A 12440-nucleotide genomic window follows, 5' to 3' on the forward strand; every position below is an offset into this window, starting at 1 on the left:
ATGCACCTAAAATCTGATGTAGTTACTATACTTAAAAATTTCCTCAGATTGGTTCACACATAGTTTGGAAAAAAGGTTAAAACTTTCAGGTCGGATAATGGAACTGAATTCTTTAACCAAAATTGTGCAAAGACCAAGGTTCATGTCCACATACACCCCAACAAAATGGGGTGGTGGAGAGGAGACATCGACACATCCTTGAAACTGCTCGAGCACTTAGATTTCAAGGTCATCTACCAATTAGATTTTGGGGAGATTGCATTGAGACTGCAGTTTACATGATCAATCGAATGCTATCTTCAATACTTGGAAATAAAATGCCATATGAGTTGCTTTATGACAAACAACCTTCCTTCTCACATATGAGAACTCTTGGTTGCCTTTGCTATGCAACCAATCTGCTGAGAAGGGACAAATTTGGACCAAGGGCTACTAAAGCAGTCCTACTAGGATATCTGCCCACTCAAAAGGGATATAAACTATATGATATTGACAACGGGACAATATTTGTGAGCAGAGATGTAGTCTTATATGAATAAATTTTCCCTTTCAAACTTGTCTCTCAGTAAGAAGTACCATCACTCCATCAGCAAGTTCATTATGACTGGGAGTTTCCCTCTTTTGATGACTTACAACACTAGGGTGCAACTGAATCTACTCAACAACAAGAATAACCAGAACCACCACCCTCACCTATTCACTTTCACCTGGAGATGCTGCATCCTATCTAGAAGTACAGGATAACGCTAGGGAAAAATCACCTGGTGAGAGTGCCACAAGCTCAGTAAAAGTTATGTTTGCTGTGGAAGTCATTGCATCAGAGATGATTCAGGCTCCTACAACTCCTGCAGTAGTTGCTACTCAGGCTCCTACTACACGGAAGTCTGAAAGAACAAGCAAACCTCCCATATGGCTCAAGGATTTTGTGAGTCTGAATAAAGGGAAGGCAACAGCCAATGATTGCATGTATCCGTTAACTAATGTGATGAGTTATGCAGGTCTCTCAGTTGCATATCAGAGTTATGTAGCAAAGATGTCAACGAAAGTAGAACCTGAGTCTTATTATGAAGCAGCTAAAGACTGTAGGTGGGTTGAAGCCATGAAGTCTTAAATTCAGGCTTTAGAAGATAACAACGCTTGGGAAGTAGTACCATTGCATACTGGCAAAAAGGCCATAGGCTGTAAATGGGTATACAAGATCAAGTACAAGGCCACTGGTTAAATAGAGAGGTTCAAAGCAAGGCTAGTAGCAAAAGGGTATAATCAGAAAGAATGGATTGATTACCAAGAGACCTTTCCACTAGTGGTGAAAACGGTCACTGTCAGAACTGTATTGTCCTTGGCAGCAGTCAATAGCTGGTGTATCTATCAAATGGATGTCTTTAATGTATTTCTACAAGGAGATATTCATGAGTAGGTTTACATGCAGTTGCCTCAAGGGTTTTCTCATCCATCTGACAAGCCACCTGCCTGCAGATTACTTAGATCTCTCTATGGGCTTAAACAAACCTCTAGACAGTGGATTATCAAATTAACCACCGCCTTGGTTGATTCTGACTTAGAGTCACCTTGACTACTCTTTACTCGCAAAAAAAGTAGGAGACAAATTAGTCATTGTTCTGATTTATGTTGATGATCTCCTCATCACAGGGAATGATCCTTCTCTAATTCAAGCCACAAAAGATGTGTTACAAAGAAATTTTAAGATAAAGGATTTGGGAGATCTTAGATACTTTCTTGGGCTAGAATTTGCAAGAACTAAGGATGACATCCTCATGCATCAGAGGAAATATGCCTTGGAGTTAATTTCTGATTTGGGGCTAGCTGGTTGCAAGCCTCTTGGTGCTCCTCTAGAGCTAAATCTCAACCTTACTTCTGCTGTATTTGATCAACATGTTCGGCAGTCTCAGGACACCTTGTTACCGGATGAGGAAGCTATCAAAGGCTTATTGGTCGACTACTCTACCTCACCATCAGCAGCCAGATATTTCTTATGTTGTTCAATGCCTTAATTAGTTTATGCATGCTCCTAAGGCTTCTCATATGGAGGCTGCTACTAGAGTGGTGAGATATGTGAAGTAGGCTCCTGGCTTGGGTATTTTCTTTTTTTCTTCCAACGCTAATCAGTTTCAGGACTTTTTGTGATGCTGACTGGGCCTCTTGTCTAGTCCGTAGGAAGTCTGTTACAGATTATGTAATCAAATATGGGAACTCCCTCATTTCATGAAAATCCAAGAAGCAATCTACTGTGTCTTGCAGTTCTGCTGAGGCAGAGTACAGAATTTTGGCCTCCACTATTGCTGAGATAGTGTGGCTTGCTTGCCTGTTCAAAGAACTCAATGCCCCACTCTCCTTGCCAGTACCTTTATGTTGTGATAGTAAATCAGCCATACAAATTGATGCTAACCCTGTTTTCCATGAACATACCAAACACATCAACATCGGTTGCTACTTCATTCGTGGGAAGATTCTTCAAGATCTCGTGAAAACTGTCTACTTAGCTTCTTCTGAGTAGCAGGATGATCTTCTAACCAAGGGTCTTAGCAGACTTCAACATCACTATTTGGTGTCCAAGCTAGGGATGAAGAACATCTTAAGTTCCCCTAGCTTGAGGGGGGGGGGGGGGAGGGATGTAGAAGTATCAGACACTTACACTAAGATGCCTTAGAAGTTGTACTATTATTTTAACTTAACCCAAGTTGTTAGATTTGTAGTTAGTTGACCATAGTTAGAAAGTTAGTTAGGTTACTGTATATAACCGACTTTTTCATTTCTCTATATTCGGTTGAGTTCCTTTTTGATACAAATGAAAGTGAGTTGAGCTCTCAATTCTCTCTCTCTATGCTTGGTAATTACAATTTCTTTCTTGTTCTCATCAGCGTAACATTTATATTTTATTTGTACAATCTAATCCTAGATTTGTGTAATACACCGTAAATATGTGCATCATGTAGCTGGAGATATTCTCTTTCTAATGGGTATTTAGATTAATTGATGTTTAGATATCGGAATGCGGGGTTTGATTGGAAAAATTTGGTTGAATTTTGGTATAGATATTAGTACCAAAGTTATGGCCATCACTGGTTGGTTAGAGGAGAGGAGAGGAAAAAGAAAAAAAAGGTGTAACTGAATTCCCTAATTTAAGGCACTAATAATGAATTGTATATAAATTGTAAGTAATTCTTGTTTAGGGCGAGTAATATAGAAAATTAGGATAATTTTAGTAAAAAAAGTTTAAAATATTATATAGGAAAGAAAAAATCTCTTAAAATAATTATTTTTCAACTCTGTTGTTTTAATTTAGTGTTTGGGCCCACGGCTAACCTAACCCAATCCCATGAGGTTGCAGGCTGAGATGGGATGGACTAAAAGGCCTCAATTTTAAATGGTGCAAATAGCATGGGCTAGCCAGTTTTCAGACTTGTAATTGAAAAATAGCCAACATTTACAAAGTCACTGAAAAGTAATAATTATTTAATGTGGAGATAAAATATGGAAAAAATACCCTGGCTGAAATACGGAAATTTTTAGCAAAATATGTTGAATTATGGAGCTCCTGCATATAAACTTCCAGCATTTTATGTTGGAACTCCAACAGTGGCGGAACTACGTACAAATTTTAGGTGCTTTAGCACCCATTGACCTCCACATAAACTGTGTATAGTTATATAAAAAATTTAAGAAAACTGATATAAGATTCTATCAAGCATCCAAGAACCGAAGAGACTAACGGGTGCTGTGGTGTTGAAGTTAAAGTAAAGGCGTGTCTGAAGCTAGAGGCACGGGTTTGGTTCCTACTTGATTTGTGACTAGAAGTCATTTTTTGATAATGATAATATTAACCATAGTTTTCTTATTCATTTTTTTCTCGTTCGAATAGTTGAACACTTATACTATGTGGTTGGTAGAAATTTTATGTTAAAGGAAGTGAGCACCCACGATCTTAAAATCCTGGATCCGCCACTGAATTCCAACATATTATGAAATTCCAGCACATTATGCTGGAATCTTATATGTAAAAAAAATTCGAACTCCAAGATATTATGCTAGATTTATTTTTCGTATTTTAAGGATATTTTTGTTTAGGCTTTATTTTTACATGAAAAAGTAGCTAAAATTTGATTACCTTTGAAACTATGGCTAATTTTCTATTAACACATGTAAATCAAGCTGATTTTTTCCCCCTTTTAAATGGGCTAACAAGCCAGCCCAACCCAATGTAATTATACCTTGCTAAGTTCAGTTGGCTCGATAGGCCGAGTTCATTTTGACAGCTATAATAATAACATTAATTATAAAAGTTTGATAAAGTAACCCTTATCTATTTCTTAAATGAGTAACTAATGTTTATATTTATTTATTTTTGAATTAGTGAGGGTGGAATTGAAAAAATAAATTAACGCATTCATGATTTTCTAAAGTAACAAATATTTTGAGCAAATCTCTTTGGCAAGAGTAACAGATTGTACTGACATATTGTTTCCAAATTTAAATTGAACCAAAAAAAAAAAAAAAATCAATAGAAGAAGGAGAAGGAAAAGGCCGTATGGACTAGACAGAAGGAGAACCCTGAATAATTAATAATTTTACAGTTGATTAATTGGCTAATACAAAATCGTAAAGAAGAAGGTAAGAAATATGATTATACTTAGTAAACACCAGAACACCCTCTTACTATGTTTCAGATGCCGTGCTACCGAAGTCAAGTGTCACATTTGAAAACTAAAATTAATATTGAATCATAAAGCTACTAATTAATGATAGTAAATATTTAAAGAAATTTCATCATAAGCATAAACATTCTGTTTTTTATTCTTCATCTATGCTGAAGGAAAAACAAAAGGAAAAAAGAAAACAATTTTTTTGTAGAAATAGAATTACGTAGTGCTTTATAAAATTTAGGATTAATAATTTTGTAGAAATAGAATTTATTTATCACTTAGATTGTTATGAATGAGCTTCGTCCATACTATGTGTTCTCAAACAATGGGGCTAAAAAAGTTATACTTAGTATGATTATGAATAATCTTCGTCCATGCTAGTTGTTGAGGCTACCAAAAGTTGAGCAATTAATGTGGCTAGAGAAGTTTGATCACATAACCTTAAGTCCTTAAGGACTAAAGTAACAAGCTTGACCAGTGGACCATGCAGTGTGAATTACTAATTAAGCGGTGTCACGTGACACTACTTGAGTATACGTGCATCCGCCGCTGGGCCCGAAGTCCATATTCATTTACATTGTTAACATGAAGTCAGGAATGTCATGCCATATCATATTCAATAAGAGCTATCTGGTTTACTTAATTGAGGGATAGCCCTCTTATATTCTAGTAATTAATAGTCCTCAGAAAAAGTTTTCCTGAAAAACCTTATGGAATATAAAGTTTCCTTCTTTAGTACTTGTACACTTAACTGTTGTGAGCACGTGATTTTTGCCTCGCTTGAATTACTCCTATAGAATTCTTAAAATTAGGATTTTTCTTTTATTATTTGAATTTTAGGGAATTAATTGCATGATTTTGTGTTTGTTTGCATTTTAGTTGATATAATTCATAAAAAATACAAAAATATAGGACCTTTGCATTTAGGACTCAATTTTATATTTTAGTTTTATTGGTCAATTAACATCACAAAAATAGAAGAAAATAACAAAAAATGGTTCTTTTTGCATTTTTACTTTTAATTCTCAAATTGGTTTTAGTTTGTTCGAAATTAGGAGTTAATTCTTGAAAATTAATTAGTTTAGTTCTAGAGTTAAAATCAGGTCCTTGTTCATTTTAATTTTTTTATGTAACAAAAATCAAGGAAAAAATAAATAAAAAGATAAATGAAAAGAATTAAAAGAAAAGAGGTACAAAATCAGGCTGGCCCGTTATTGGGCCATGCTAAATCAGCAGCCCATATGACCCAATCCCACATCAAACCTGGTCCAACCCAGGATCCAACCCGGTCCAGCCCTAAACCCCTCAAAACGACGTCGTTCGGGGAGTTTTAATCCTGACCGTCTAGGTTTCTTGATCGAACGGTCAGGAACTGAGGGCTGGTTATTATATTACTGTCCAAAGAGCCCCCCCCCCCCCCCCACCCCCTCCGTCGTCTCTCTCAAACCCCCCTTCCCAAACCCTAGAGAAGCCAGCCGCCCTCACCTCCTCCGTCAACTCCGCCGGCGGCGATGACACAAACTACTCCGATAACTCCCAAATTCACACCATCTCTTCTCCTCCTCCTCCTCCTCCTCATTCCAAATCCAAGTTCCGTTTTCTTCAAAACTCGCCCAAACCCCTCGAATCTCCGTTTAAAACCATGAACCCTAGCCGCCGCCTTTGTTCTCTGGTGGCGGCGCCGCCCTCAAACCTCACCAAAATCACACCCCAAGGCCTCTTTGACCTCCTCTTCCCAAATCCTAAACCCAAATCCCTCAAATCCAGTTGTAACCCCTCGGATTTTAGATCTAGGTTTTTCGTTCAAGACTGTTCGAGTTTCCACGAGTTAAAGCTCAAAATCAGTGAGTGTTCTTAAATTTCATTTTATCTGTAAATTTTCCCTTTTATGCATTAGCTTTCTGATTTTGTTTTGCTTTTGTTCGTCTTTAGTATTTCTTCTATTTTTAGGATTGATTTAGGGATTGATTGGTTTTGATTACATTTTGTCATTTGATTTGATTGCAACCGTATGATTCCTGTTTAACTACTTAGTTTGATTAGTTTAGTTTGATAATTTGATTAGTATTTCTGCCTGTGGTTTGATTTTCTTTGCCAGTATTCGATTTTCTTTTCTTCTCTAGTCATACTGTTTTTTTGTGTTAATTTTGTTCACTTCTTAATTTTAGTTTGACTGATAATAGATAGTAGTAGTTCAGTTAGTTAATTCAGAATTAAGAGTTTTGTTATAATTAAATTTGGTTATAGTTGAATGATCTTCAAGTTGTTGATTGACCATGGTTTAGTTTAAAGGGTTAGGTTAGTAATTTTCGGGGGCAATTCAAGGGTACATTGTAGGTATTCTACTTAGGGAATATTGCAATACAGAAAAAAAAGAACCCCTCTAGAAATTCTAGGTTGGGTGTTAAGTTGAATATCATATTTTAGGTAGTATAACTTGGAAACAAGTTAGGAATTCTAAGGACTCAATAGCTAAACATTAAAAAATAAAAGGGACTTAGGGGGTAAACAGAAATCTGAAGGCTGCCTAGACTTTGCCTATAAAAAGGCATACCATTGCCTTGTTTCACAAGTTTTAAAATCTGAAAAATCCCACACAGTTTCTAGAAGCCTTAGAAATCCCAAAATTCTGAAATTCAATTCTAGATCTTAGAGAAAAAAATCAGAAAAATCCACAAAAAAAATTTAGTTTGAGAAATACTGAAAGCTCTGAAACATCAGATAGCCGAAACACTCCCAAAATCACTGTTCATTGAGTTTATAGAGTGATCTCGAAGCTTCAGGTTCTGAAATTCAATTTCCAGCTTGAATAAGGTTGAAAAATGGTTTGGATAGTCTTATTAATTCAGTAGTGAAGGTTTCAGAGGTCCTGGGGGATATATCAAGTCAATTTTTGGGTCATTCAGGCTTATTTTTGGTTGTTTGCTAAGTTTTGATATCTGAAATCAAGTCTGGGCTGTTTGACACTATTTTTCTGGGTTTAAAATCAATCTGATGTTGTTTGTGTTTGTTGTCTTCCTAGGTGACCTCAATTTTCATTCATTTTGTGCAATTTTCAGGTACAAGTTCTGAATCCTTAATAATGTATGCCTGATTTGAGAAATGAAATGGAAATCTCATGGCTCATTCCACTTAGCTGCCTTGCTTGCTGCTCCTGTTCTTCTTTTTTTTTTTCTACATTCATCTGTAGTTTAGTTCAATTTTAAATTTTTGAATAGCTCAGTGCTGTAGTTAAATTTGGACTGCTGGAACTCTTATTTTGGAATTATATGAATATCCTGATGTTTAGAGTTAGACTTAAGTAGTATTATTTTATTATCATGTCACGTTTAAGACCTAAAGTTTAGAAACATGATTTTTCGTTTAGTAATGTTAGTTTTAGTCTATTAGTAGTGTTAGAATCATTATCTGATTGAATTCAAAAGCAGTAGATATGCGCATCTCTAAAAATAACGCTTGTCATGTTTTGCCTGCTGAAAGAATCAGAATGGAATATTAGTGGTTATGTCTAACTTCCAGCCTATGATTAAGCTTGTTTGAGGTGTATTAGTCGGGATTAAATAGCTGTTAAGTTCCAGGTCCAGTGTAAGTAACTATCCAGTTATAGAACAGGCTAACATAATATTGAGTGAGTTGAATATATTAAGTGGCTAAAGAGTTAGTGTGATTTGAATGAATTCGTTTGTCAAAAATGTTAAACAGGCCCAAATTGCAGAATGTTCCTTTGTGACTAGTCATTAGGTTTGGCTTCAGCTAAAGCCCATAGCCTCATTTCAATATTGCTTGAATGTGCTTGGTCCATAGCTAGACTTTGCCCTTTTCACGCTGAGTCCAAATGCAAGGCCCAAATAATAATAGTCAGCTTTACAGCTGAAGCTTTGTATACACACAGCTTTATATTGGGCCTGGTTATATTAATAATAGGCCCAGTTATAAAATAAATAGTGAGATCATGGGGGTCTCGATTCAGGCCTGTTGATTATATTTCATTTTTGACTTGGGCCTGTGCCAAGGCCCACGACTGGACAATTCCTTATAAAAACCTGGCAGCAATTTTCTCACGCTTGGGCAGGTCTTAAAGCCCAATGTGCTGAAAGCTTGATTTCTTTTAAGACTTGACAATTTAATTTGGTAATGCACGTTTAGGCCTTCCAAGTTAAGTAGCAAATTTGAATTAAGAGGCTTTCCTCTTGTTTGAATTTGTACTTGATCTTGAGGCCCAAACAAATGCTAATTAATTAGGCCTTTAGAGACAATATTAAATAGAGAATAATAGTCCCTTTAGGATGGCCTTAAAAAATAAAACGAGGTGCACCGCGCCAAATAAAATCACAAATTGCGTGGCCCTCAATAATTATCTTTTTAAAAAAAATCTGGAATTCGGGATGTGCCATTTAGCGAATGTTCATGGCCTCCCGCAAAGTTAATAACGCGTTAGACACTTTAGGCGCGTCCTTTAATAATTTTACTTTCCTAAACTCGGGTGCGCATTTATGTGACCCAAATCCAAGTCCCAACGATGTTAAAATATATCAAAAACTACGGGTGCATTTATGTGACGTGGTTCGAGATATGTTTTAATAACGTTGCAATTCTCCTTAAAATTAAATAAAAGCGGTAAATAATTTAAAATTGCACTGTAGGTTGAAACATGTGTTAAAATCAGGTAATAGGCCAAATATGATAGTTTAAGCGACCGTGCTAGAACCACGGAATCCGGGGGTTCCTAACACCTTCCCCCGGGTTAACAGAATTTCTTACTCAAGAATTTCTGGTTCGCAGACTCCATTCGGGAAGTCGTAATTTCCTCGATTTGGGATTCGAGATAAACCGGTGACTTGGGATACCAAGTGCCAAATCTATCCCAAGTGGCGACTCTAAATAAATAAATAATCCCATTTCGAATAATATCACTTAAATTGGGAAAACTCCCTTATACACTGTCCTCAGGGGTAGGTGTGTATAAAAGGAGGTGTGACAGCTCTGGCGACTCTGCTGGGGAAACGAACCCAGAATTTCGGTTCAGGGTTCAAGAATTCGAGCTTAGAGTAGCTGTTATGATTGGCTTTATTTATTATCTGATTTTCCTACATGTTTTATGCTAAATGTGCTAAATGCTTTACCACTTTGATATTTGGTGAATTGTACATATAAACTGTTACGAAACCCTTCTCTTCTTATCTTCGGGGATGTGCTCGCTTGTCGAGACTCCCTATTCTGTTAGTGTCATACCTTGAAATAAGAAAGAGGCTCGGACAAGTTACTAAGCCGGATGATCTTTCGGGTCCCCGGTATGTAGCCCCCTCCTCGACTCGAGTTGTCCGCTCGGGTACACAATCTAGAACAAATACCCAGGTTTTGAACCTAGTATAACAAAGCCTCATGTCGGATCCCTAGTAGGAACGTTTGTTTGCATCACGTGCATTTGACTTAGGGGACTCAACACAGGGGTTGGGTCCGTCTAGGACAGGTGACATGAAATGAAAAGACCATCCTGATGCATCTTACGTGCTACTTATGCATTTATTTATTTCGGCTTGCATGTTGACCGGCTTCTAGAATAGGGACAGAAAAATCAAAAGGAAAAAGAGAAAAAAGAAAGAAAGAAAAACCAAGAGTGAGAGGTTGGTATTTTTAGAAAATTCTAAAACTTTGCCGAATTTTTGAGAAAATGAAAGAAAAAGAAAAATTGTGTTTTCAAAAACATAGTTGGTTGTATCAAATCTGCCCGAACTACGCCAGTTTGATTCCCACCGGATATGGGAGACGTAGGCAACCCCCATCGGGTCCAACTTCCCATTTTCAAAAAATACCCCAAAATAACAAAAATTTTAATTTTTGCCACAAATAAGTCAGGTGATGCCATTCTTGCTTAAAATAAGCCGAATGTCCCCAAAAGGGCGCCGGAAGGCTGTTTTTGCAAGAACAGCCACCTTGGGTCATTTTCAATGGTTAGCAGGCACAGCCTTAAAATCTTCTTTCCCGAAGTGCTGAAATGTCGTATCCACAAAGCCGGAGTTTTGTTTTTGAAATAAAAATTAATGAAAAATCGAAAATTCCCAAAAATTGTTTCTTTACTTTTCGCATTCATTTTTCAAGAACTACGCTTGGTCTGATTCATGCGGGGTCATGATACGTAGGCAATCTCCATAGGATTCGACCGTAACCCTAAGAGAAAAAAAAAGGGAGGAACGAAAATAAAAGAAAACACAAGAGAGGAAAAGAAAAAAAAGAGAGAAAGAAAATAAGAAAACCAAGAGAAAGCATGGCAAAAAGCAAAGGCAAGAATGAAAGAAAAGAAAAGAGAAAGTGAAAAAAAAAAAAAAAGAGGCAATGAAAAATGAGAGAAAAGGGAAAAAGGAAAGAATAAGGAAAAGCCGGGATGACGCATGCAACCGTTGCAAAATATATAGAAACACATTTAACTGTATAGGTGCATCACGCCTCAACGTGCGATTACATATCTATTATTTGCCTCAAACTAACTGTTTCCTGCTGTCATTTTCCAGCTTAGGTTTTATAGAAACGGTGGTTGGTTTTTGGTAAACTGGCATCACATCAGTATTTTACCAGATCAAAAGGGAGCGTAGAAATGTCGTCGGAAATGACCTTGCCAGTAGTTCCCATCCCTGAGGATAGCCCCATCTCGGGCATCCCGGCCTCCGAGTCTATAGCAGCCGAAGAAAACAGAATCTTACGTCTCCGGGTCATGGAGATGTGGGATGCATGGACTAATGGAAGGGAGCCTCCAAGTGCTATCCCCGGCTTTCCTGAACTGTTCCCTAGATCAGGGGGTACTTCTAATATTTCCATCAGTCATCCGAATACCCCATTGGGACAACCCACCTTATCTGCTCATTTTGTAGGAACACCTTCTGAGGTCCGCCCCCAGGTGTTCACATCAGGAGCCCCCAATATCTTTACCGATCCACCATGCTCGGCCACCACACAGCCTTCACTGCCTAGGCCTACTTTTGATCTTTCGGCCTTTACTTTTCAGAATCCTATTTTTCAAGTGGAGCCTCCTCAGTACCCCACCTATACTTACTCCCAGCCACCTCCATATGAGTTCACAACGGGACAGGAAAAGACTCCCAAAGCTCCCGAACATGATGAAATGGCAAAAAGGATGAGAAGCCTGGAACAGAGCCTCAAAAACATACAGGGTTTAAGTGGGCAAAAGAGTGTGTCATATACTGATTTGTACATGTTCCCTCACGTGCATTTGCCTATGGGATTCAAGACTCTGAAGTTTGAGAAATACGATGGGCATGGCGATCCTATTTCTCACCTTAAGAAATACTGCAATCAATTGCGCGGAGCTGGAGGGAAAGAGGAATTGCTCATGGCTTACTTTGGGGAAAGCTTGGTGGGTATTGCCTCCGAGTGGTATATGGATCAAGATATCTCTCGATGGCATATTTGGGACGACCTCGCGAGAGACTTTGTTAGACAGTTCCAGTATAATATAGACATTGCTCCAGACCGGAACTCGTTGGCAAATCTGAGAAAGAAGTCCTCGGAGAGCTTTCGGGAATATGCAATCAAATGGCGTGAGCAGGCATCGAGAGTAAAGCCTCCAATGGACGAGGTCGAAATGGTCACGGTGTTCCTTCAAGCTCAGGAAGCTGATTATTTCCAAAATATGATGTCAGCTATGGGTAAACCGTTCGCAGAAGCTATTAAAATTGGTGAAATAGTGGAAAATGGATTGAAGACGGGTAGAATTTTGAGCCAGTCCGCTATCAGAGCAACCTCCCAAGCCATTCAAGGCGGGTC

Source organism: Nicotiana attenuata, chromosome 1, assembly GCF_001879085.1.
Source record: "Nicotiana attenuata strain UT chromosome 1, NIATTr2, whole genome shotgun sequence".
NCBI lineage: Eukaryota > Viridiplantae > Streptophyta > Magnoliopsida > Solanales > Solanaceae > Nicotiana > Nicotiana attenuata.